Source organism: Strix aluco, chromosome 3, assembly GCF_031877795.1.
Source record: "Strix aluco isolate bStrAlu1 chromosome 3, bStrAlu1.hap1, whole genome shotgun sequence".
In the NCBI taxonomy this organism is placed as follows: domain Eukaryota; kingdom Metazoa; phylum Chordata; class Aves; order Strigiformes; family Strigidae; genus Strix; species Strix aluco.
Window position 1 is genome coordinate 9,772,644 of NC_133933.1, and position 20,920 is coordinate 9,793,563.

Below are 20,920 nucleotides of genomic sequence, written 5' to 3' on the forward strand. Positions count from 1 at the left end.
TTTACTGTACTAGAGCAGTGAATTATTGTGGTAGAGCTAAACTACTGTGGCTTGAAGAGTTCTGCAAAAATAGTTTTTCTATATTAGACAAACATGGAGTTTTGGTTAGTCTGAGGTAGCAGCAAATGAGGCAGAAATAAAAAACTTGGAAAGTTAAGAGACTGCTCTCTCTGTTCAGTTTGCTACTTACGTAGGAGGCATTCTTGATTTTATAAGAAACTTTCTTTACGTCCCTCCTTAATCTGATGTTCTTTGCCAGGACCTGGAACATAAAAATTAAAAATAATGGACCATCCTGCACCAATTATGAGACATTTATACCTTGAACACAGCCTATTGCTATTATTAATCTATTATTAATTGTCCTTTTGTAGCCCAATACAGATTGGGTAAAGTGGTCTGCTTTGAAAACAGGCTTCCCCTGCACATTGACTGAAGAAGGGATGATGGACATGGTTTGGGATCTTCTTGCACCTCTTGCCTGTTTCTCCTGCTTGCAGCAGAGAAGTCCAGGAGCACAACTGCCAGGCCAGAAGTCATGGTCTTCACTAGGTTCCTCCCAAAACCTGCCAAGATGCTCACGCAGGAGGATTTCTCACCTAGGGCTTTTGTTTCAGCAGCTTTAGCTGAGCAAACAGAGAGGGACCACCAGGTCCCTATCACAGCTGTGGGCAAAAGCCCCAGGAGACCAGGTTAGCACAAAGTTAGGTGTGGGATAGCTGCTCTTGTGAAATGGCCACGGGTTAAGTGTCTGAGTGGAAAAACTTTACTGAGAGGTGCATTGTGCTGCCTAAAAATAACTACCACTTCTTTATCCAAACCACATTCCTCTGGAGAGCTCCAGTATTTAAGCACATTTGGATGCTAAGAGGAATCCTAATCAGTGAGACATTTCGCTTTGGCCACAGACCTCTCTGAAGTCACCGGGAAGCATCCGCAGAGGCGATGGGAGAACTTGGCTGTCACCCATGCCTACGCACTGCAGCAGTGAGTTTGCTGTTTTAGTGGTTTCCTTTAATTGGGGTGATTGCTCGCATGCAGAGGAGCAAATTAAAATCCTGTGAACTCAGCTATATAAAGAAGCTCACAGCTAGGCGGACAAGGCTGACATGAGTGGGAGGTATCACTTGTCACCCCATCCTCTGCCCTGTGGGAAAAGATCCCCTCCAGACACTGTGTTTGCCTTTTCAAGAGTGTTTGCCTGGAGGGAAGAGGCTCCCCAGGACCTGGTGTCTTCCCATGGGCTGTCTGCAGCATCCTTTGAGGAGACCAGACCTGTCGTGCTAGGCCTGTGCTTCCAAGCTCATTTCTCATCTGCCTCCCCCATCAGCAGGACTCCTGCATCTTCCCCTCAAGCAGGTGGATGGGATTTTAGATGCGGAGGGTCAAAGTCCACTTGAATCCAGCAGCTCCCGTTCCTCCACCACCCTCACCCTGCTGGGACTGCTCTTCATGGAGCCTGATTTTGCTCCTTCCACAACAGGAGACGATTCAAACATTGTTTTTAAAAAAATAAATAAATATAATCCCACAACATTTCCACTCTTTAAAGTGCCTCTTTTTCTTCCTTCCCAGAGACTTTCTTTCTTTAAATTTAAGATGGTGCTGGTCACCTTTGCTCTAAAAATACACAAAGCTGCTGCATAACTATTTTCCAAATAATTAATCTTTCCAGTGGAATAACTTAAAGCCCCACGTTTCCTGTTATGTTATACAGCTGCAATTTGTAACGAGAGATCCCGCGCTGTGCTACATGGGCAGAGGGCCAAGGACGTGGTGCTTTACCTACACAAGAGCCCTACATAAATAATCCTTAGCCACAAGTTAAACAGTTAGGTACTGTTCAGTTCAAGAAAAAAGGAGAGGGAAAACAAAAGCCTTTCTTCTGGTTGTCATTTCACAGTTTGGTGTTAAATTTTCAGTGGTATTTTATTTTGTAAGCTTCAGGAGCTGGGAATGCCCCCTTCTCATATGCCAGGGAAATAGGTGCTCAGCTCCACCACCAAAAAGCGGTTTTATTGATTAATTTGTATTTCAAACAAATATTTTGTCTGCCATAAAGATTATAGCCTCCTGTATAGCTGGGATCTCAAGATACGCCAAATATAAGTGTAGCAATCCTTGCTTCTCTGCCCAAAACCAGGCTTGGGGTGGAAATCATGGGAGATAGCCAGGAAATAAGGGAAGCACCCGGTACCCTGGCTGGGACAGCCCTTGGAGGGCCACCAGAGCCAGGCATAAATCAGAGCTGCCCTGAGACAGCGAGAAAGGGTGCCAGGAGCCGCGCTGGTCCCCTGCCAGTTGCAGCATGGGGGCAGCGCCGAGATGATATAAAGCTTCCATTGGCAAGCCTTCATCCCTCCTCCGCCTGGCACAATGGGCAGCGCCATCACTCTGGAGTGTGGGGGGTCTGGGCTCCCGAAATCGCTGAGTTTCGCTTGCCATGTGCATTTTATATATCCATAATAACAGAATCATATGTATTGGGGGGGATGCAGGGTTTAGCTGCAAGAGTAGCAGTGTTTATAGGTATTATAAATCATCATCAGAGTCATGTATACTTCTATTATACTTTCAGGATGATAGTGAGAAGGAGTGGGATATTGAAAAAGCCAGTTATTGTCATGGTTTGAGTCCAGAGGGCAACTGAGCACCACACAGCTGCTCACTCACTCCTTCCCCCTCCATGGGAAGAAGAAAATAAAACAAAAGGCTGAGAGATCAAGATAAGGACAGAGAGGGGTGATCCACCCATTATGGTCACAGGCAAAAGACAGATTTGTTAGATGAAGAGAAAGAAATACAATTTAATTTAAACACCACCACCACCTAAATTAAAAATCAAACAGAGCAGGACAGTGAGAAATACAACCACATCTTAAAAAAACCTTCTCCCACCCCTTCCTTCTTCCCGGGCTCAGCTTTGCTCCTGATTTCTCTACCTCCTCCCCTCCAGCAGCACAGGGGGGGCAGGGAATGGGGGTTGTGGTCACTTCATCACCCGTTGTTTCTGCCCCTCCTTCCCCCTCAGGGGGAGGACTCCTCACACTCTTTCCTTGCTCCAGCGTGGGGTCCCTCTCATGGGAGACAGTCCCCCATAAACTTTCTCTGACATGAGTCCTTCCCACAGGCTGCAGCTCTTCCTGAACTGCTGCAGTGTGGGTTCTTCCCATGGGTTGCAATTCTCCCAGCACCGAACTACAACAGTGGGGGCTCCCCTCGGTGTCCTGGTATTCTTCAGGCTCAGCCACCTGCTCCAGCGTGGGGTCTTCCACGGGCTGCAGATGGGCATCTGCTCCACCGGTGACCTCCATGGGCACAGGGGGACACCTGCCCTCTCACCATGGGCTGAAGGGGAGTCTCTGCTCCAGCGAAACACACCCCCCCCCCCTTCCTTTCTTCAACTGACCTCAATGTTTGCAGAGGTGTCTCCCTCACAACTCCTCCTCACAACTCCCACTCTTCCTCCCAGATTCCCCTTCTTAATTACATTACCACAGAGGCGCAGCCACCATCGCTAATTGGCCTGGCCGTGGCCAGAGACAGGTCCAAAATGGAGCTGGGGGAGCTTCAAGAAGCTTTTCACAGAGGCTACTGCTGCAGCCGCCTCCCCTGCTACCAAAAACCCCACAACACAAACAAACCCAATGCACCTGTTAATTGTTGTCTTCTCAAATTGAGGGAAAGCATTTCAAAGGCTTACACCTCCAGGGTCTAATGCAGCAGAGCACATATGCACAGTGTGCATGCTCGTGGGTCAGACTCCCAAGGCTATTTTGTCTCTAAAGATACAGCAAGGAGCTTGACAGAAGTTTGCTGTGGGATGGAAGGGTCCAAAAGCATCTAAGCCAGTTCAGCACCTAACCTCCTGTGCTGTCAGTGGGATTTTAGGCCTCTATTTGCACTTCCAGGCCCATAAATACATGTTAGCACCTAACCTGTGGTTAACAGTGGCTAACATGAAGGGGATGGGATGAAGCGGAGGATGTGTCCCTTGTAAGAGCAGGCACTGGCTGTTTGCCTCCTCTTTTTGGTGAGGAGACTAGGATCTGAGTGCACTCCTTAAAATCACAGCTCGCCCAGCCCAGTGAGGGAGCAAGCCCAGAAAGATTACTTCCAGCGCCTCCCAAATTTTCAGGATATCCCTCTCTATTTCGGGGGGTACTGTCAGACCTTCAGGCGATGGAGTGGGCTTGCTGGGAGGAACGAGTGAGGAGACTGGCCGCCTCAGTTTCCCTTGGCCCTATCCACAGCTCCTGCTCAGACTGATGGGACTTATCCCAGGTGATGGAGAAGAGCTTGGTGCCCACGTCAAGATCAGTCCCGGCTGGTCAGACGTGCTGCCCTGGTGTCCAGAACACACAGCATCGCATCAGCCCCAACGTACAGGAGTAACCCATCAAAAGGGAAATGATTTGAAATTAGGCAAACAGGAGAACATCTTCCAAAAGGCGTGAAAATTATCTTGTTTTATGCTTAGAATAACCCCATTACCACAATATCCTGAATGAATTATGCCAAACTTCCCATGCACACACATACACGCACAAAAAAAAAAAATCCCCCTTTGGGCTTCTTAACAACAGGGAAAAATTTCAGAAGGGGAAGCTCCTGAAAAGAGGGAATTTGAATAAAAAATGTCCTTTGGAATGTAACTACAAAGTGGGTATCATCATGCTTTGATATTTATAATGGCAATCGTTCTCCTCATTGTGAAATACATTTCTTTTGTACTAGCAAATTTTTGAAAAATGCTTAATCTTGCACATATTGTGCATTAGGAAACTACTCAAATTAAGACCTCTTTGAGACACTGATCAATGCTGCGGCTAGGAAGGCCAGGAGAAAAAAAAAAAAAAGCAGCTCAGAGAAGGAAAATTATTTCCTCCCAGCAAGAGAGGGCTATTTATTGTAAACATGGATGGGGGTAGCTTATGCTGCATTATGAGAAATGATGTTTGTGTCTTAACATTTCCTATTCGAGACCATAGCTAGTGGATTTGCAACCAGGCAAGGTGCCTGTAGAAGTAATCGTGCTTCAAGAGCATTTAACATCCTCCTTGCACATGGGTAAATATCCCACATGCCGTTAAATTCTGGGCATCTAACGGAGCTGATATCACAGAGCTGGAGAAGCAATTAAACCACAGTTGTCGTTATAGTGTCTCAGTAGCCGATTGGGCTGTGATAACAGAAAAATGAAGCCCTTGAAAGTGGGCCGTGGAAAGAAATGATCAGAAAATAAGAATGAAACCCCACCTCATTTCATTGGCTGTCTCTTGTCAGCTAACGAGAGGGGTCTATCACATCGGCACACTTGTCAAAATTTATAGGTACTGCCTAAAGGTACCAAAATATTGACTGAGCTATCAAAACACAAGGGATATTAACACAAAGACCTCCTTGCTTTGTAGAAAGCTGATTGGGGGGGGGGACGGGGGTGGACTGAGAGTGCAGGTTCTCAGAGAACTGGCAGGCACGGCTACAACCTCTTCGTTTCAGCAAAAATAAATAGCAGCAGAGGGGAGATGTCTTGGAATTAACATCACAACCTGGCACTGGTAAAATCAACCCTTCAGGGTGCAGGACAGAGCTGGTTCCTGTATAATCAGTTATACCTGACTGGTGTGTGAGCCCTGGGCTGTACCCTACTCTATCCTAGGCTGAAATACTGCTGGTGGAGGGGGATGGGCTGGGGGAGCTGCTGCTGGCAATTAATGGGAGTTGAGAAGCAGCATAACATTGCTAGTGATGAGCGAGCTGGTATCGGTAAGTAAGTAAAGAGAGGTTGGTCTTAGTATCGCTAAGGGGTTACTTTAGAGATAGGATTGGGTGAACGTGTTAAGGAAGGATATGCCTTGTAAAATAAAGTGGTGAATTCAGCTGAAACACTGCGAGCCACCTTTGGGGTCAGCCATAGAGGTATCCTCTCACCTTTTTTTTTAAACCAGTTGAGTTTTCAGGAAGTTTTCCTACAGAAAAGCCCTTACTCAGTCCTCGAGTGTATGTCTCTCTCCTGACACGTCCCTCTCTCCTCCTCCAGTCCCATCCTCCCAGCAGAAACCAAATTCAGCAGATGGAACAAGGACCCAAAGACTGTGTCTATGCTGCGAAATGGAAGAGGAGCAGCGGTGGGGCCTGGGCCTGGCAGCACTGCCTGGCTGTTAGCTGGTTCCCTGGCTCAGATGCTGCAGATGCTCTCCTGGGACGTGGCCAGGCTGAGCTCTGGCACCACTGGCCCCCATCCTCCCACGTTATCCCAGTGAGGTTTTGTACCCAAACACCCTCATGCCACCCCCCAGAGCATGTAAAATCCCTTTCCCGGTCATGCCATGAAAACCTCTTGCTGGCAAGCTGCAACAGAGAGATGACGCTATTTTAAATACTGAAAAAAAACCCCAAAAATTATAGTAAGAATCCTTTGCAGTATATGGGGTGGTGCACAGGGAGCACACACAGCCAGCCTGATGTTTGGCTTTGGGGCCAGAGGCTGCTCCCTGGCCATCTTATTTAGAAATATGCAAGATGAATGCACAGAAAAGGATTTTCCCCAAGGTTTTGGGTAGAAGAGTCCCACTGAGGGAAAAGCTGATGAGCCGACATCTTCCTATCTCCTAGGGGAGTCCCAAGGAGTCACAGTATTGCCTGCGCTGGGAGTGTCTTGGGTACGACTGGGCTTTTTCCTGTGGCGGTGGTTTGGGTGATCAGTAAAACACCACACGTTTCTATTGCTGCATTTTTAGAGCGATCATGACCTAAGCAAGTGCCGAGCAGCAGCTGCGGGTGTGTGGGCAGCCTCCGCTCAGCCGGTGGATGTGGCATTCGAGGGAGCTCCCCAGGACCCAGGCAGCCCGTGATCTCCTCAAGCCCCTTGAAATCAGGCTGGCAAGCCGAGGGCCGGCCGGCAACCAGAGCGAAAGCTGCCTTCAGTGCTGCTCCTGATTGAGCACTTGCCATGGATGGAGAGGGCCAGAGCTAAGTAGCCAGGTCTGGCCAAGTCCCTGAGCAAGCCCACGGGCAGATCACACCATGCGGGATACTGGAAGCAGGGGTGCTGCTCCGTGCTACACTTTCAGTTTAATGGAAGCATTTTGGTTTTCTGTGAAGTTTTTCTCAAACATAATCCATTTTGCTTCCTTTTTTAATTTTTATTTAGCATCTTCTTTTCTTTTCCAGCAAGGAAAACTGCAGAGGGAGAGAGAAACCAGACCAGGTGAATAAACAGAAACCAAAATGCTTAAAAAGCTGTTCATGGACATTTTAAATAAGCACTGAGTAAAACACTGGACTAGATGAAATCCTTGCCTTTTCCTCATTCTTGCTCTTAGTTTCTTCTTCATGTGTGACAAAGCCACGAGTCCACTTTTTTCATCAGACTCATCCCAAATGCTGGGTGTCCTGAAAATGGCTTCTTGTCAGCACAATTCTTACTAGACATGAGAGAATTCCTAACAGCAAATTGCCCCAAAAAACTTCTATCGGCACTTGCATATCATTAGATACAGAAGAGACACAAACCCATCATTTATAGTTTGGGTAGTTTCTCCCAAGTTTGAAGCAATGGGTGGCGAACAGGCAGAGGAAGATGGGGAAGAAATGGAAAGGACAGGATGAGAGATCACATATGGCTCAGGGAAAGGGACGTAGCAGGAAAGGTGATGAATTGATGAAAAAAAAGCAAACCAACCAAAAAGTAAAATAAACTTACAGAAATGTGGAGGAGTTCCAGTAAAAGGGGAAAGAGAAACAATCTGGAAATGGCAGGCCGTGATGCGGACAGTATATTTAGTTAAGCCACTGGCACTTTCCTCTGGTGGGAAAAGTGACAATTGCAGGGCTTAGGTCTTAATCCAACAAGGGAATTTCAACACGGGCTTATTTTTAAACATGTGAGTAATCCTCATGTTTTCAGTTCAGAAAGGTAGATCCCAGCTCGTATCAAGCCTGTTGCCAGCATGGACCTCACTGTTAGAAAAAAAAAGATGTTTTGAACCTCTTTTAAGTCTCAGGTTTAATTTTCCCAGTGAAAAGATGTATGTACCCAAATTTATTCAAATTAACAAGGACATGCAGGAGTGTGCTGTGAGATGGGGCAACAGGGTTCCTCAGGACTTCCTCAGGACTGAGACAGGTCTGCCTGGGGAGGCTGCTCTTGCTGCCGTTGCGTTTTGCTGAGAGCAGAGCTGGGGACCAAATCAGTGTGATGGAGACATTTCCAGCAGGATGGAAAAACGCAAGAGGCCAGTGGGACTTGGGCACCCAAGACATGACATCCACAGGAATGGGATTTTCCCAGTGCAGAGCACAGCCACCTCCATCCCAGGCTCTTGCAACCTGTACGGAGCTTGGCTTGGGTGTGAAGGGATGCAGAAGAGCACATCTGAGGGTAGGCCTGGCTCTTTCATTCAGAGCTCAATTTATAATAATTGTATTTTAGATAACATAATGTTATTATATTATAATAATTTATTGATTATTCCCAAATCCACTGCCTCCTCTTAAAAGTCAGCCCAGGCAGAAGTTTCACATCGGGAATTTCATTTCACTGAATTTTAGGGTGGTTTTGGGTGGGTGGGAGGCAGCATCGCTAGTTCGTTCTGCACCCATCCTTTCAAAATGCTCACAAAACCAAGTATTTTGAAGCATAAACTTTTTGCACACTGAGAAACCAGTGATGCTTGGAGTCGAACACTCAGCTTGGGAGTGAGCTGTTGCTACACAGGGATGATCCCACTCTCTCCCAGTGACATTTTACCACTTGCTGCAAGCACTCCAGTCTCCCCTGACACTGCAAAGCCCACCACATGCTGCTCCTTAAGTGCCAGTGACCTCTGTCGATACCCAAACAGATCCTCATCCCCACCTCTCTGTGCTGAGTTTTGTACTGATAAACCCGCCGGGTGTTCAAACGTCCACAGAGAGCTGTGCCTCCTCTTAGCCAACTCCATACTCCTCCAGAGCTTCAACATCTTCGGGAAATTGAGGAAATTAGGATGCCTGAAGGGCTCTCCAGTTGCTGGATGTGGAATGATTTCACGGAGAGATGATTCCTCCACTGGACATTGATGCAGCGCTGGCGGACCCCACAGAGAGCCCCAAATCTGGGAGAAATTACCATCTTCCTTGAAAGGGAGCATATCTCATGGCATTGGCTCAGCAGAGATCTGCCTGTGTCAGCCTGACATCTTCTTGTTTAACAGGTCAATTTTTGAGCAAATAGACCCAGATAGGAAGAATTTGCCAGCGGGTTACTTCACTTCTTTCCATTAGATTGACATGAGCAATTTCCACAATGCTCCGTAATGAAAAATTTCTTTTGTGAAATGGTTGAAACCAGTGGTATTTGGCCAGTCCATCCTCACTCTTTTATCAGTAGCATCATAAGTCACTGAAACTGGTGTCTGATAAGGAGATCTCCATTAACTGTGCTTCTACAAATATACGTCAAATTGCATCTGAGCTTGCAAACCCTTCCAAGGAGAAATGAAGGAATACGAAGCAGATGGAGAAGAGAAATGACTGATATGAAGCTATACCAAAAAATATAGCAGTACTGCAAAAAAAAAAAAAAAGGGAAAATTACTGGAGTCTCCTTTTAATTAGTGCAAAAAGTCCTCCTCATATTTATGCAAGAATTTTATACTGTCTTAGATAGGGGTTCTTTGCAACAAATGCTTTGCCATAGCTTGCTGCTATGGGGGTAATAGCAGGAGCTCAGAAAAGAAAACGCCAAGTCCTCTAACACCCCAGCCCTGAAATCTGGATTAGACAGCAGTGCTTTAAAAAGACCAGGCAGGAGCAGCAGCTCTATTTGCAAGAAGGTTATCTCTAGTGGTATGGGGTGGTGGTGACAGGGATGGGAAATTGGGGCTAGAAATCCCCTCTAGCACCCCTCAGACTTTTGCCTTTAGTCACCTTTGAGAGCAACATTTTAACCTGCGGGGAAGGGATGGTGCCACTGGCTGGTGGCACTGAATTTATTCCATCGCCTCTTCTTTCTCCTCTGACCCTTACTATGGGGTGAGGAGGAGTAAGGTGGGGGAGTGAATGGCAGAGCAGGACTTCAGAAATGCCCCCAGCATCAGATGCAGGCCTCAGACTCCCATTTATTCCGGGAAGAGGCATTTCCCCAGTGCCAACTGGGCAGCCACAAGAGCGAGAACTAGAATACGCTTTGCAACGCCCGGGCAAGGCGAGGCGGCTTGTGAGGACGCGTGGCTCATTCCCCCCCCCTCCATTTCTCCCCGAGGCAGGCTGCAGCTGACAGCGTGCTACCCCCTTTGCACCTCCTGGCCTCCCTCTCCCAGCTCTGTCCGTGCCAAGCCCAGCAGCTCGGCTCTGGGTGCTGCTGCAGCTCCCGCTCCTGCTGGCACGGCTGCTGCTGAGCGGAGCTGGGGAGGGCCATAATGACGCACCCTATTGGTATTAGAAGACTTCACCGGCTATTTATAGGCCCTGCCGACCGCAGAAGGCTCTCGGCCTCTCTTTTTCTCCCTCCCTCTCTCTGTCTTGCTCACTGGCTTCAGCTCAGTGCAGGAGGGGGAGCAAAAGAAAGGCTGTAAATAAAACAGCGGGTCCAAGCGCGACATTCCCGAGCATGGCAAAGTTTCTGCCCCTCTGCTATCAAAATCACCCGGTGGATTCAGGCTGGACAAATTATTTCCAGCACACCAGCTTTTCACTCTGGTGTTCTTTCCTCCCAGCTTTTCAGCTTGGATTTCTTTCTTTTTTTGCCCTTTTTTTTTTTTTTTTCTTTTCCCTCTCTGTCTTTGCAGAGTTTCATTTTCCAGTTCCTGGCATTGGCTTGGCTATTCCTCAGCAGGGCTGGATAAAGCCCAGAGAGGGGGAAACCTCTTTATTGAGCTTGGCAAATGTCCCCAGTTCCTGCCAAGCACTTCCCTGTGTGTCTCTTCCCATCCCCGGGCTGAGCCCTGACCCTTACTTTGGCCCACAACATCTTCTGATGCTTCCCTGACCACGGGGTCAGGCTACAGCTCCCACACTCACTCTCCAAAGGACAGAGCCCCCGTTCCAGCACCCTTGTCACACACATGTCTGCGTCTCTCCAGCCCCTGCCCTGTTCCCATGCCGGTGGGTGAGTCAATGAGGACCAAGCTGAGACACGGATGGAAATGGTACCCGTGTGTCAATCCTGGGTGCTCCTTCAGCATGAACAACCACAGCAATAAGTTTTGAATCGCTCTTGCAGAAGCACAGTCCACCCCAGCTCGGGTCAAAGGCAGCATTTGGAAATGTGAGTAAAAAATTCGGTACACCTGAATATGGCCAGCGAGGTAAAAACAATGAATAGTGTCCACAGCAAAGGCATTGATGGAGAGTTAAAGCCATTTATAATCACTTCAGTGAAGTGAAAAATAGAGGTCACTGGAGGTGCACATTCATTCTTTTTTTAACAAAACAATGCTGATTTTCAGAATATTTATTGTCAGAAACACTCCTGCCTGCATGCAGGCCCTCAGGTTTACAACAGAGGTAAGAGAGGATAACTGTGGGAATTAAATCTGTAGCAAGACATTTTCCTTCTGCTTTCGCATTGAATTAACCATTGCCCTACCTGAGAGCCTCCGTTCCTTGCACCTCCATCAGCACCAGAGATAAAGCAATCAAAGGTTGGGGGTCTCTTCTCCGGAGAGATGAGTCTTATCCTTAAGTAAATCATTTTACCTCTCTGTTTTTGTATGATACCCTGCTCCACGCTTATCTATTCGGACTTGCAGGCTCCAGGGCTGTGTCCCGCTGCTGGGGAGGGATTTACAGCACCGATCCCAGCCCCAGCCCCTGGGGGGTTTGAGGCTTGCAGCGATACCAAGGGAAAAAATAACAGGGCCTGGGTCTTTCTCCTTGGAGAGGAACCACATACCCAACTGCAGACGGCTAGTCCCAAAGCTAATGTATTGTGCTTTTTTTTAATTATTATTTTTATTTTTAGAAAATAGCTTATTAAAAAAGGATACAGATAATTCAAGAGCTATATTTGAACTTGGGGATGCTGCTTAACATTTGGCCTCAAAATAAGAGCATGTCACCTTCTCTTGACAAGCTCATCCCTTTACAACTTTCTGATCACATTTTAAACCTCAGTGTGCATGAGGCTCTTGCTAAAGACGTCTTACCGGGAGCTGTGTCGTGACCTGGTCTTATGGACTATGTGGGACGGGGTCTGAAAATTGGGTAAGAGAAAGAAAATTCTTATTATCATTATGCAGCTCCTTTAGAGGTCTCACAAAATGACGTTTGCTATCCCTGCTAAGGTGAGCAGGCTGCCACTGGTTAAAAAAAGTTGATGGAAAGGGGATGGGAAGTGTGCTGGCACGGGAAAAGTACCCCTTCTCACCTGACCATGCTGGAGGGTGCACGGTGTGATACTGAAAAGCCACTTAACCCACTGTCCTCCCTCCTCACACCACCTCTCTGTAGAGATGAAAGCCTACAGACCCTTTTTCAGAGGCGGATCAGCACGTCCGGATTCCCCTCGGATTGCCTCCTTGCACGTACGGATTGCCCTCAGCATGCCGAACACTGTGCCACAACTGGCAGCCAGGACTCTGGGTTTTTGCATCCTTCTCAACTTGGAGATGCTCCAGCCCTGCCTTGAGAACTGCACGGTCACCCTGGAAATGTGGGATAAGCCAGTAAAATTTCAGGATGCCTCTGGAACGCTTTTTTAAAAGCAGATCAGAACCGACAGCCACCACAGGAAAATTATGTTTTCTTCTCCAGTTCTCGATTCTTCAGTTTTGGAGAGGCACATTCATAAACCATAAAAGCAAATTATCCCTCCACCGACACAGATCCAGACCTGACCTTTCTGCAGCATAATTAAAATGTAAAAACGCTTTGTCAGATTGCCATATGTTTAAAATTGTTCCTTTCATTTATACCCCACTTTCTGCCAGCACCAATGTGTAAGGACTGGTGGAGAACTGGTAGTTCTCCTATGATAAAATCCTGATTTTGAGGGACTTGCAACTCCAGCTGGACAAACACCTCATAGGATATAATTTATGCTTGAATTTATGCTTGTCTGCATGCACCTTACAGTTTTCTTGTTTAAAATGTTCTCACTGGGTATTTCCTACAACTCAGTCTTGTTCTCATGGACCACACAAAAAGCATCCCTGCTACAAGTACTTGACACTTGGCATTTGACAGAGTAATTTTGCTTGGTTCATTGCTATTATTTATTGTATTTTTGTCAGTGTTCCAGTTCTGCCACTCCATTCCTAAGCATGAAAAACCATAAGGCCTTTGCCCCGAACAGGCTGCAGTCAGATGACAACTGGTGGTGCGGGTAATCTTAATGTTTCTAACACACTTGGCTGTAGAAGCTTGCAAATAAACACCCATTAGGCATTTAAAAGGCCAGTGTAAAATTTCTGCTAGTTTCTATGATAAATGTGAGGAAAAAAATAATAAAAGAACCTATTTAAACTGTGGTTTGGACTTTGGACTTAAGAGTGAAGTGTTCAGTATTGTATTTTAATATAATAAATGTCATATGGTTTCTGATAGTGGAATAATCCAAGCAACTCGGCGCATTATACATTCATGTATTAGATCAGAAACGTTTGTAAACCAGTCAATAAAGCTGTTTGAGCAGAAGTACTTACAAAGCATTAGTGAACTAATATGAGTTTTAAAATTACATGAAAAGTTGGTGTTTGACTGTGCTGTGTGGGGACACAGTGACACCAGACAGCCAAATGCGTTAACCAACAGAAGCAGCATGGTGCAAGCTTACAAACACATGTGCAAATGTCATGCTTTAGGAATAAAAATCATTACAGATTTTTTTTCCTTTAGGTAAAGAAGGGTCTGTTTTCTTGAAACAAGAGCTCTGGATCTTCTCTTTTGGTCATTTGCTAAGAGAAGGGATCAGGAACATGATGCTAAACCGCTGGAGCACACACGTTAGCCTGTTTATGTGATGGTAGTAACGACATTAAAGTTAAATCTCAGGTTTTTTAAACTGCACAATTACATTGTATGTCCTGTAATAAACCGGATAATTTTCATATAACTATTTGGAAAGATGAAGCTCATTTAAGAAAAACAAGTATATTACACTACACACAAGTATACCTTTGCTCCCAGTTCTACCTAACAATCGCCAACAGAAAAAGAATAAAAAGTATCTGAAGATCCAAGCGAAACGTTTAAAATGTCAATTGACTGTATCTCAGCACACGGTTATTGTTATTTCTTTGCTAAATTCAGATGGTCTCCAAGAATCTATAAGCTCGTTGCAGCTGGACAGTGTTTATAGACATATGGCAGAGGATGGTTTTCAAAGGAATTTAAATATTGCAGGGAGCGGTTTTATATTCCAGGGCCCCAAGTTTGCTTTGTGATAGCGGTTTACTTTCACTGTTGCTCAAGAAAGGAGCCCTCTGTTCAGAGGGAAATGCAGAAGGTGTGAAGCGAACAAATAAAATGTTATATTTTCCATCCCTGGCATAGCAGAGGAATAGGAAGCAGCACAGCAGAAAAAGAGAAGAGCCTGGATAAACAGGAGAGGTACACGACCTGAACAAATCAGACATATAATACTGGGTTGCATTCCCTGAGTTGATGAACATAAATTAACACCTGGTAAGATGACTGTGTTTTTGAGATAAAATTTTGCTTTCCATGAATACCCTCTAAAATGGACTTAAAATTCTTTCCATAAACATTTCTAGCCGCTAATCTAATTGACTGGAATGTTTTCAAAAAGCAAACACAGCTGAAAGAAATTCACTGCTTTTATTCACATATAAGTGAGCATTTGCAGGTTTTTAAAGGTATTCCCTGAGGCCAACAACTAACTAAACAACCTTATTTTGTAAACAACTATGGCGCAGTAAAAAAGCCAGGCTCTGAGGTCTTTCTGTGAAACTATCTACCAAATCATCTCGATTACGCTCAAAAGAAAGAATATTTTTAGCAAGTGTTCCCTTGAAGACGACACACCTTCTGATGCTCCCTGGAAGATGTAGATGGGAGATTTCTGACGGCTTGAGATGCACGTGGATGCAAGCGGGGAGGGGTCAGGCCCCTCTTGCCAGACCCTGATTTGATTTGGGCTTTGAAATCTCAAATTCATGGGCTGCAGGGGAATTCCTCCCCCTTTACAAGGGTGGGAGAGCTGCATCAAGCTCCTGGGACCTCTCCCGGCTACAGGCCCACTACACACCTCAAGCAGACCTGGTTTTCTGAGCTCCTTTTACTTTTTGTGCTTTGTTTCTTTCTCTCTAGTGACTTCTGTGGCAGCGTGGTGGGTTGACCCTGGCTGGATGCCAGGTGCCCACCAAAGCTGCTCTATCACTCCCCCTCCTCAACCGGACAGGGAAGAGAAAATATAGCGAAAGGCTCGTGGGTTGAGATAAGGACAGGGAGATCACTCAGCAGTTACCATCTCAGCAAAACAGACTCGACTTGGGGAAATTAGTTCAAATTATTACCAATCAAAATTAGAGTAAGACAATGAGAAATAAAACCAAATTTTAAAAACATCTTCCCCCCGCCCCTCCCTTCTTCCTGGGCTTTACACCCGACTTCTCTCCCTCCGTCCCTCCAGCAGCAGAGGAGGGCAGGGGATGGGGGTTGTGGTCAGTTCATCACCCGTTGTTTCTGTCAATCCTTCCTCCTCAGGGGGAGGACTCCTCAGGCTCTTCCCCTGCTCCAGTGTGGGGTCCTTCTCACAGGAGACAGTCCTCCACGAACTTCTCCAAGTCCTTCCCACAGGCTACAGTCCTCCCTGAACTGCTGCAGCGTGGGTCCCTCCCATGGGGTGCAGCCCTTCAGGCACAGGCCCCCTCCTTCTGCACTGACCTTGGTGGCTGCAGAGTTGCTTCTCTCACATATTCTCACTCCTCTCTCTGCTGAGCTTTATGGTTTGTTTGCTTTTTTCCTCTTAAACATGTTATTGCAGAGGCGCTACCACCGTCGCTGACGGGCTCAGCCTTGGCCAGCAGCGGGTCTATCTCGGCGCCGTCTGGCACTGGCTCTGTTGGACACAGGGGAAACTTCTGGCAGCTTGACAGAAGCCACCCCCAAACCCCCCCGCTACTAAATCCTTGACACACAAACCCAGTACAAGCAGCTGTGGAAACCTTCAGGTAAAGCCAGAGCCAAACCCAAGATGCACGACCTTCCTCTGGAGTTTTGCACCACACACGAATTACAGAGCACGAGCTACTGAATTTCCAAGCCAGGGACAACAACTATCCCCACTGAGCTGATTCTTGTCTAAGTTTTGAAGCAGTTTGGTAGAAATGCTGTAATTTCCACACACAGTCTAACTGAAGAGTAGCTTGGCTCAGTTCAGCTGAAGCAAACACGCTCCTAAACACTGGACCCTAAACAACCAAACTCGCAAAACCCAAAATAAACCACCTCAAACAGAAATCACCTTCGGCAGCTGGCCGTGTTTTCAAACTTTTCTCTGTAACTCTGAAATTGAGATTTTAAAAGTAAAAGCCGAGATCTTAATATAATTGCTTCCTCACCAGCGCTGGCCCTGAAGAAAAACTGCTGTATATTGGGGAAGCTGCAGCACCGCAACGATATGAAATATTACCTGGGTTGCTGTCACTGGGAGCGCGCGCACGGAGCCCCCGCAGAAGGTTGTAGCAGCAGAGCAGGATGATTGCTTACAGACTTTCACCCTCCAGAAGCAATCGTGCCCGAATTCACGAGCTCAATTTCTGTCTCAATTTGGTCAGAATATTGCTGTTAAAGAAGATACGATTACAAAATTACAATCTACCCTGAAATCCCCACCCCTTTCGGTTCTTTGAAGGGGGTGTCTGTGTATATATATTTATCTCTCTATCACTGAATGGTAAATACTCTGTTCTTCATTCTATTTGCCAAATTGCACAGAATCTGATGCAAAGCCCTCTTCTGTGCAGCGCTCGAAAGTCGCCAAGCACCAATCAGTGTGTGAGCACTGCTGAAGGCTGCAAAACCTTGCAAGTATTTTAACCTCTTACTATGGCAGGAAAAAAAAAAAAAAAGACTACCCATCGTAAATTGCCTGCTTTTGCTATCAATTCAAATACAGGGATTCCTCATAAAAATCCTTTGTTATTTCCAATGATTAGCTGAAATTAATCCCTTGCACCAAGGTAACAGTCTTGGGTTTCAATGGACAGGTCTGTGCCAAACAAAATGCACGTCTGTATTCATAAATTTTAATGCAAACAGCCAGTCACTCAGAAGGAAAGCAAAATGCAGTGTGTGTAAAATAAAATGCAATAAAAGAACAATAGGGTGGATTCAGTTTATTCTAATCCAAGAGCAGTTAAAGCAAGAGCATTTACAATAGCAGAGCTCAGCAGATTCCAACAGGAAAGGAAATATTAGTCAACAAATCCTCAAGGTTTTATGAGCACACCAGTTGGGGTGGGTAAGCCTTCAGATGCTTTCAAACCAGACTGAAGAAACAGGGTAGTTATTAAACGTTATTTTCCCAATATTATCTTAGAATTGAAAGATTTATGGCTTTATGCAGCTGATGAGCAGAGCAGTGCCACTGCCCAAGGAATTCTGCATGTGAGAAACTCCCTGGACCCTCAGTACAATGAAGAAGGTGTTAGGAGAAAGCCCGAAGGCATCAAGCCAGGTATGTTCCATAGTGTTTGGGGATAACATTCTAACAAAATATTATAGCTAATTTCTTAAAATTCACTGTGTGCCAGCGTTAGACGTGCAGGAAAGCATAAGACCCCACTTCTGCTCTTCAGTGAAAGAAAAATCCCACTCAAACCCTACTAAATCTGTATGCCACTACTTTTTTTCTTTTACTTTTTTTTTTTTTCCCTGACAGGATGGCCTTACTGGTCTTATTTGTCTTTCCCTTTCATATTAGAGCAATTTGAGTACCGTCCATCCTGGATTTCTTGCAAGAGGCTATGGACTATAGGACAGCTGGCAGGAAGATGCCTTAGATGATGTCGAAGAGATGACTCTGAAGGCCATTTTTTTGGTGTATGATTTAACACTCCTGCTTCAAATGAGGAACTGTGAAATCTTCACTCCAGCTCCCTGGATCTTGATAAAAGCAAGCAGGAGAAAATTGTAATTAGTCCCACTATTTCTAAAGTGAAAACCAAGAACAAATTATTGCAGGTTATAGTTTTTCAGCTCTTCAATTACTGTGGATGCCAAAATAAGAAAAAAAAAAAACCTGTATTTATAGCACTCTGTCCAGGGAACAAGTTTTTAAAGCAAACAAAACTGTATTTTTGCAGCCTGGGAAAATGCCAGTGTAGTCCCTTATTCTGATAGCATTATCTCCTTATCTACCAGTTATTTTATGCTTTTACTGCAAAAAAAGCAGGTCTTAGTTTCAGAGTTTGCATGTAGAGATGAAGAGGTGAAACACAATTTGAGTATCTCACTTCCTTTACCGGGATTAAATTTTTAGTAAAGCTCCAGTATTTGTTGGAAACTCCTGGGGGGCATTACTTCCCCATTCTACTCTAAAATAAATTTCTCCAATATTAATCATTTGTGAAAACAACATTGCCTTTTTAGTCCACTGATACTGCTCCTATCTGTCAATTCCCCCCAGCAGCACAAGAGGAATTGTGCTTTGTAACGCAGCTGTCAATGCTATTACTTTTTTCATTCATCTTGTCAAATTTTGACATCACACCGGAACCCGAGATGCGGTTTATTCTCTAAAAATGTCAGGGGAAAAAAATTAAAAAAGGAGAAAAAGGTGGGGGAGGGAGGTGGAAATAATTCAGACCTTGAGCCGTGACATCTCTCAAACACAAGTAAACTTCCCACTTCCAAACCCCGGGGTCCTCTGGGGCTGCGGGAAGCCGAGGCTTTCACAGCCGAGCTGGATGCAATCAGCCCCCCCGCCCCTTCAGGCTTTTCACCTCCCTTCCCCGCCCGGTGCCAGCAGGGCCGCCCCGGCTTCCCCTGGAGCAGGCCCCAGCTCCGGCTCCTTCCTCCCGCGGGAAACGGCCTTGGCTACGCGCGCTGGCCCGGGGCGAGCCCCTCTCCGCCCCGGACATCTCCCGGATCCGCAGGCAGGCCCCGGGGCGAGCCCTTCCCCTCCCCGGGGTCTCAGAGGCGCCGGGCCCCCTCCCGCCGCCCTGCCCGACCCCGCCTCGCTCGCTGCGGTAACCCCCGCCTCAGCCGGCCCGGTGCACCCCCTTGCTGAGGTAACCCCCGCCTCAGCCGGCCCGGTGCACCCCCTCGCTGAGGTAACCCCCGCCTCAGCCGGCCCGGTGCACCCCCTCGCTGAGGTAACCCCCGCCTCAGCCGGCCCGGTGCACCCCCTCGCTGAGGTAACCCCCGCCTCAGCCGGCCCGGTGCACCCCCTCGCTGAGGTAACCCCCGCCTCAGCCGCCCGGTGCCCCCCTCGCTGAGGTAACTCCCGCCTCAGCCGGCCCGGTGCACCCCCTCGCTGAGGTAACCCCCGCCTCCGCCGCTCGCTGAGGTAACTCCCGCCTCGGCCAGCTCGGTGCCCCCGCCGCTCGCTGAGGTAACTCCCTCCCACGCCCTCACCCCGGTGCCGGCTCGGCGCCCCCGCCCGCCGCCCTCGGGGCCGGCTGCATGCCCGCGCCCCTCCCCCGGGCCGAGCCGGGCCGCCCGCCGGCTCCAGTCACGCTCCCTCCCTCCCCCGCCCTCCGCTCCCAGCGTGACCATCTCCCGGGGAGGGGGGCGGGAACAGGCGCTTCTTCCCCCCTCCCTCCCCTTCCCCCGCACCGCTTTGATTGGGCCGGGCCGGGCCGCCCATCAACCCAACCCTCAATCCTGGTTGGCCGCGGCGACAGGCCAGGGCGCAGCTCCCGCCTCGCGGAGGTCCCTCCAGCCCGCCCCCACACTTCGCGGCGGTGTCCTCAGAAGACTCATTGGGCCGAAGGGGGCCGCTCCAGCGCTGCCGGCGGATCCGCGCGCCCATTGGCCGGCCGCCGCGCCAATCCGCCGGGCCGCGGCGCCCCGTAGGCTGGCGGGGCGCCCGGGGGGCGGGGCGGACTCCCCCCCCCACCCCCCCCCCCACCCGCCGCCTTTCCCCGGTCCCGCCCTGTGACTAACTCCCGTGTGTGAGTCACGGCGCGGCCCGTCAGCGCCGTTAAATGCCGTGTGCGGGCGGGCGGCGCTGCCTGGGCTGCCCCGGCCCCCTGCGTGCGGGCGGCCGCCTCCCCCGCCTCCTCCCCCGGTACATGGCTGGCGGGCCGTACTTGTCACGGTGTCACATCCTCCCCGCCGGCTGCGGCCCCAACTTCCCCCCCAGCTCGGCTGCCGCCGCCGCCCGGGGCCACCGCAGCGGCATGGGATAGAGCACAGCCGCCTCAGCGCCTGGCCGCCGCCTCCGTCGCGCAGCCCGGCGCCTCGCCGCACGCTCCTTTTAAATTTAATTTCCCTCTCCGGTTTAAATTCCTCGTCCCTGTGCGTGTGTCCCGCTGCCTCTTCACACCCCTCTCCGCGTCCCCTCTTCCCGTTGGCCCCGACTGGCCGCCCCTCGCTCCCCTCGGCGTCTCCCTCAACGGTCCTCAACGGCCCTCGCCGCGGAGCCCCCCGGAGCGGGTGAGTGCCGGGCACGGCCTTCCCGGGCTCGCCGGGGTGGGGGGGGGGGGGTGCGAGGGGAGGGGGGGGCGGCGGGCCGGGGTAGCCCCCGGGTGTCCGGGGGGGCGGCGGGCCGGGTGGCTCCGCTGGCTGCCAACTGTTTGAAAGTTGGGGGCATTCGCCTCGGCGCAGCCTGGCACCGACCGGGGAGGTACTTTGCCCCTCGGACTGGAAAAGAAGGGGAGAAAAAAAACATTAAAAAATTATAAAAACCCGGCGTCGTTGCCAACTACAAATGCGTGTCATGCTGCTGATGACACATTTGATTGTAATTTAATATTTTTTTTTTTTTGGTCCCCCCTCCCTTGGTCGAGACCGCCGTTGAGGC

The 20,920-nt window shown here is 48.5% G+C and overlaps 1 protein-coding gene and 1 long non-coding RNA gene across 4 annotated transcripts in view; one reads left to right on the forward strand and one right to left on the reverse strand.

The window, feature by feature from the left end:
• Positions 1-242: 242 nt before the first annotated feature.
• Positions 243-18,875, reverse strand: LOC141920493 (uncharacterized). 2 transcript variants are annotated; one of them, XR_012622355.1, is made up of 4 exons: positions 18,761-18,875; positions 17,890-18,057; positions 16,583-16,734; positions 243-262 (listed from the first exon to the last, which is right to left on the reverse strand). It is a non-coding gene; the product is annotated as an uncharacterized LOC141920493 (long non-coding RNA). The 2 variants fall into 2 exon arrangements; XR_012622354.1 differs by lacking the exon at positions 243-262 and adding an exon at positions 15,439-16,009.
• A 1,200-nt stretch (positions 18,876-20,075) lies between these two features.
• Positions 20,076-20,920, forward strand: part of SERTAD2 (SERTA domain containing 2) — an 84,669-nt gene continuing 83,824 nt past the window's right edge. Inside the window, exon 1 of one of the 2 annotated variants that reach the window (XM_074817287.1) lies at positions 20,076-20,553. The gene's annotated coding sequence lies outside the window, so the exon portion shown is untranslated. The remainder of the gene's footprint in view (positions 20,554-20,920) is intronic. The other variant, XM_074817286.1, reaches the window with a different exon arrangement.